At 41.1% G+C, this 6,000-nt stretch overlaps 1 long non-coding RNA gene across 1 annotated transcript in view; it reads right to left on the bottom strand.

Moving 5' to 3' along the window:
• Nucleotides 1-5,829: 5,829 nt before the first annotated feature.
• LOC142140045 (uncharacterized) overlaps nt 5,830-6,000 on the bottom strand; it is a 42,070-nt gene continuing 41,899 nt past the window's right edge. The window contains exon 3 of the long non-coding RNA XR_012688273.1: nt 5,830-5,981. This is a non-coding gene — a long non-coding RNA (uncharacterized LOC142140045). The remainder of the gene's footprint in view (nt 5,982-6,000) is intronic.

Below are 6,000 nucleotides of genomic sequence, written 5' to 3'. Positions count from 1 at the left end.
AAGCACACCTCTAGGGAGTACGTTTATGGTGTAGCTCACCTTAGAAACACCATGGCAGGGGAAGGAAACAGTAACTATTCAGCAAATAGAATGCCTTTACTGTATAACTCTGCAAGCCTGAATAAGCTTTACATAACGACATTCGGCAGCAATTGATAGACCCTACTCCTTAAGCTCGGAATAGATGAGTATCACCATTCTACATCAGTGATGGACAAGTCCATTATAAGAGGGGGGTTGGGGGCAGGTTAATCACCTATTTTATACATACAAAGTGCACCATGCAGTAAGGATCCCCAAACCTGGCCACCACACACATACAATTCCCCTCATCCGTCCTACACCAATGGTGTCGAGTACGTTTTAGGGCAAAGAAAACTAGACAAAATTTTGTGCAGCTTATACATCTGTTATGTATAGAATTACTGAACAGTCTACAGTATGTAATACTGAAAATGCAATCTAGGTAGATCTCTCACCAGTAGCGCTCCTTGAGGGGCAGTGAACACCCCCCCCTCTCAACTTAGTATGGCTGGAAAGAAGTGCGCTCCTTATGCTTTCTCACACTCTTTGCTGGTCCTCCAGTGTCAACCGGAGAAGGGGGAGATGATTAATGACATCAGCATAGTGCTGCTGTATGACCTTATGACCCTAACTGCATTCTATAACTGTTACAACTGCTGCAGCCATTAACTGCTGCTCTTCCTGTTCTCAAATAAAGCAACAACTTTGTTGATAAAGTTTAACGCTGTGTGGACTAACATCTCTATCCAACACCGCTAACACCTTACAGACACCAAAAGATTCTGCCAATAAGTAAGGACACCTATGTCTAACTAAATATGTACAACTGTACTAAATACAGTCTATCTCCAACTGGGAGGGTGGCTGGGTCTGGTGGAAGGTATACTCTGTTGTATACGATGTACATGATGCAAAACGTAGCAACGTTTAGGAGCATGACCAAGGGAAAAGTAAATCTAGAGACATTCTGTACATGGAGGACAAACTGCTAATTTGTTCCAGGGCTGGATGTACTATGTAGGTGTCCTATAAATGACTATTCATAACAATAACCTATGATACGTCTATAACAATTGTAAATTATATACTCTGACTCCATTGTCACAGCAGGATACTGTGCAATCTCTCCGGCTCACCAGATAACACAGTGGAATACACTTAGCTCATTGTGGAATTACCCAGCTGCAAAGCAGAATACAGATTTTAAACTAATGACATTAGTCCAATTTCCTGAGGTCAGATCACAGCAGAGAACCTTAATCTTGCTACTAAGTATCACAGTCAGAGTCAGAATTGCTTACTCAGAACATGCTGCCCACAGAGACTCAGTCTTAAGAAACAGCAGTCATATAATGGGATCTAGTACTTCACTCCCCTGCCTAGATGTGACTGTGTCACTTTATGAGTGATTATCATGAGGAGTAGAATGATGAAACAGAGCGTTATTAGACTCCTAGGACGAAATGACGCCTTTCTGTCCCGACTTATCTATGCCAAGATAACGATATTAAACAGAGTTAATTCTGGCGCTCCGACACTTCAAGAGACTTACTGAGAAATTCAATTATTTTTTTCTTTCCAATAACTACAAGCCATCTAAATTGGACTTTCGTTAAATTTAACAGTCAAAAACCACCTAAAGAAATGTTTACTACTTTTTATCGCTCTGTTTCTGCCCAACTCGTGACTGTAATATAACAGACAAACCCTTAGATGATATTTAAAGGAGACCAGTTTGAGTTTAATACTAGTTGAGCAGGCTCCGATACCGGTCAACTGGCCCAATACAGCATCAGACCTCCACACCCAAATGAGCACAATTGGTCTATTGCAGATTATAGATTGCCCAATGCTGCTCACAAATTCTTGTAACTAAAGGGAATATCTTCTAGCAGACATTCCTTCACTGTCAGCAATCACACTTTTGTAGCATCGGGGTGGGGGTCCCTTACCGTTTCGCTACATAACGGTCTCCTTGAGTCCCCCTGCATTTCGAAATGGAACATGCTTACTCTTAATGCAATAAATTCTCATATGATATAAGCAACTGCCATGTCCATGGTTCAAAAGAGGCAGACAATCCTGTAAAGCAGAGTACACACTTACGCAATTATCGTGCAGATCACACGATTCACGACCATTTGGTCAAATATAGCATTAGTGTGTACGCTCCCTCGGTCACGCTTTATCGTACCAATACACATCGCATCAGTTGATTTGGTTTTATAAACTTCCCAAAAAATCACGATCAACGATGGAACGATGTCGGGCAAATGTGGCAGTGTGTACGCACTCACGACCAGCAACGTAGGCAGATATCTGTAGAGTGTACAGAGTCCCCATCTTTTCAACAGATGGTTATGACAGATGAAGAGCACAGATCTGAAGGTAAATCGTGTAGGTGTGTACACATGAATCTGTATGATCATCGGGACTTCAGTCCTTGGTGAAATCGTTGCAGAAACTATATCTAAAGTAAGATTGCATAGGTGTGTACCCAGATTTATAAACTTTTCAATTTAGATATTCCTGGTCTGCAGTATGTTTAACAACACAAAACAGTGACACTAATAAAATTAAGCTCTACTCTCCTTTATTTAAAAGTGGAAAACGGGCAGAAACTATTACACAGGATTCACCATAAAAGCTGGCAGCGAGTGTGAGTCATAACTCGGAATAAACAACAAATTCTACTCTCTGGGGGCCAGCGCGCAGCCTCTAGGCAACTGGGCAGAGATACTAATGTAATGAGATCTCTGGAGACGCCTCTGACCCACACGTGAGCGCCCTCGGGGGAGGAATGAACTGTAGTGAAAAAGAAATAACGTTTCTGAATCCAGCTTCCCACCACCCCGACGTGTATTTGCTAAAGTTTACAGAGATTTACACAATTTATTTAAAACTGCGACAAATGAATTCTCACAATGACGGTGACTTTAGAAAAAATATTCATCATCAACATTTATTTATATAGCGGCAGAAAATTCCGTAGCGGTTTTACAATTGGGAACAAACACAGTAATAAAACAATACTGGATAATGCAGACAGACAGAGGTAAGAGGGCCCTGCTCGCAAGCTTACAATCAAATGCACGTTACCACAAACACTCCCAGACTAGTGCAAATAAGTTTTGCAGTCACTGTTTATACCACTTCATTAGATATCCAAGGAGGAAGCAATATGCGCACAATGCAAGATTAGGTGGGTCTTTGCGTAGAGCCTCGGACGAGCGTCTGATAGAACCCAAGAGAAGATTGACAGGAGAGGAACAATCCAACATTCCGAATGATAGGACAGCTGGCCCCTGATTGGACGAGTGCTACAGGCATCCAATCGGGAGTCAGCTGTCAATCTAGTCACTGTGCTCCTGCCCTAAAATGTGCAGATCCCTATTTAATGGTTTGAAACTGCATATGCCAATGGCTAACCGTACATTATTATCCTCCGCTGTCAGACACTTTAGGCGCTGACAGGAACGGCCCAGGTGTTATGAACTTTAGAATGCTCCACAAAACTTGTGCCGCTACATTTGCCAATAGCCTCTTATTCTAAAGATCCTCATTTTCCCTGATCTATATATGGAGAGTAGGGAGCGAATATAAAGGATCGGGGTACCGAAAATGAACTTTTATTTTTAGCACAAACTGAATCCTTATGTTCTGCCAACAAAACATTCTCAATCTAACATTTTTAAACTGGAAAAACAAATGTTTGCTGCAATTCATGTCTTTATTCCCCAGAGAGGAAGCTTCTGTCCCCAGTGTTTTCATGTTGACAAAAATACATGTGCCAAACAGTGTGTTTAGTATACCTGCCAAAAACGCGGCCTTTATGGTTTTTTTAAATCTATATTTCACATATAAATTTCTAGCTATATACATAATTTTCTTAATATTCCGCAAAAGAGCTGGATAAATTAAAACAGTCTGTACTGTCCCAGCTTTTAATTACTTATATTAAAATAACACAATTTTATTATAGATCTCCTCCAACATTCAACATGAGGGAATTTACGGAGAAGTTCAATGAGTGCGTCATAGAGAACGCTCCTTCTTCTTATAGCGTCTATTTTAGGGATACCTGCCAACCATTGTAAGGGAGTTACCTATCTGAAAAGGGGTCGTGCATTTGACCCGGTCCTTTAAGAGGTTTGTAAACGAATAAGTGACCACTTGCAAGAGCAAAATCACAGCAGATTACTTTGTTTGAGCGGTTTGTGAATAAAAAGATTTTAGAAGGCCAAAATACTCCATGTGACTGGTACAAGTCTTCTAATGTACGGTGCAGGATTCTTTGTACAAGATTTGAAACTCTGCATTTTTTATTTTTTAACCCTTGAACCTGCTGTAGTGCACATTAGACTAATTGAAGGTAACGCTCATCGGGTCAGTGTCACATTAATTATTATTCCCATACCTCTCCTCGCCCAGATAAACCTGTCATTAATTTAACCAAAACAAGAGATATGCGCTCATTGACTGCAAAGCTAGCAATAATTATGTGGCTACAGTGCATCCGGGTTTAACTCCGTAGGATTTAAATATACTGGTTGATTAATGAATGCAGACGGCCTCCTAGGTGTACAGACCTCACGGATATGAATAATGTATTTCAGTTACAACTGTTTGCCCCAATAACACAGTGTATCAACGCTTGGCTACCAACAATTATGCAAACATACCAACAGTTAAAAAAAATATATATATATATATATATATATTCATAAACCTGAGAGCAATATACATCTAATGTTGTCAATTCCATTTTAAAAAAAAATCACTGGGCAGGTAGTAAATGGCAAGTATACAAAGTCCTGGATTTCTGTAATTTGTTTTAAAAAAATTGTTTGTGTGTGAGAAAAAGCTTCTGAAAGAGTGTGTTCAGCTTTAGGAGAAGCTGGGGTAAAGGTCCCTGGGGTATGTATGGAGAGAGAAGGGCGAGCTCCATTTATAAAGGCCTATTTTGGGATTTCTAACCAGCTGGCAAGATGCCAAAAATCAGGAGTTGCATCTGATGAAAAAAAAAAGCTGCCATGCAATTCATTCAGTCTCCCAATATCTGTGGAGGTCAGATGGTCCCTGAGAGATAATGCAGTTTGTGATCTGTAAGTTTGATTGTTTTGTATGTGTGTGGGACACTAGATCCCTCGCTTCAGAGGGGGAGTTCCTGCATATAAGTTAGAAGCCGGACAGGCCAAGACTATTGTTTCTGTTTGTTTATTTTTATGCTAGTGAATAAAACTAGCTGGAGTTAGTTAAACTGAAACAAGTGACTAGTTTGATATTCTTGGCTAATCTGAAATGCAGCCGTCTACCCCAGAAGACGGTAACCCCAAATCGGGGAGGGGGTTGTGCGTGTGTTTATATACACGCACACATACACACAGTGGCTTACGGTATGCGTGATGTCCCTATGTATGTTTTATAATTTTGACTACTTGAAGGTTGATTTTATTTGTTGGAAGTTAAGTACGTACACGTGAAATGCAGTCTTGTCTTGAGAAAGATCCCAAAGGTACGACCGAACAGTAGTTTTTTTTTCTGTTTTGCTAATGTAATTCATGTTCTAGTAATGCACACGTTATTAATAATGTACACACGGGATACAGGGTTTATACATTTTTCCGCACAAGGAAACATTTTAGTTTACTGTTTATTTAATGATAGCGCACCATGCATAGACATTTTACATGCTAGAATAAGCTCAACTGAGCTGCCTGGAAGTGTCTCTGATGTGGGGGGAGGGGGGGCTCCTGGCTTTCACGCTGTCCGGGGACCCACACGGTCTGCATTGGTATGGCTGGGAGTAGCTCTATGCCACTTACCTTCTGCCACAAGGGCTCCCGTGAAGCCAGTGAGGAGGAGGCTGCCACGAACCAACAGTTTCCGACCTGGCCCTGGTGTAGGTCGTGTGAGCTGATGCCATCCACAAAGAGGTGAGGATCGGTACAGAATTCCTGCAGGGAAGGCAGAGAG

Source organism: Mixophyes fleayi, chromosome 2 (assembly GCF_038048845.1).
Source record: "Mixophyes fleayi isolate aMixFle1 chromosome 2, aMixFle1.hap1, whole genome shotgun sequence".
Classification (NCBI taxonomy): domain Eukaryota; kingdom Metazoa; phylum Chordata; class Amphibia; order Anura; family Limnodynastidae; genus Mixophyes; species Mixophyes fleayi.
Note: the sequence above shows the minus strand (reverse complement) of the source record. Positions and strands in the feature narration are given on the sequence as shown.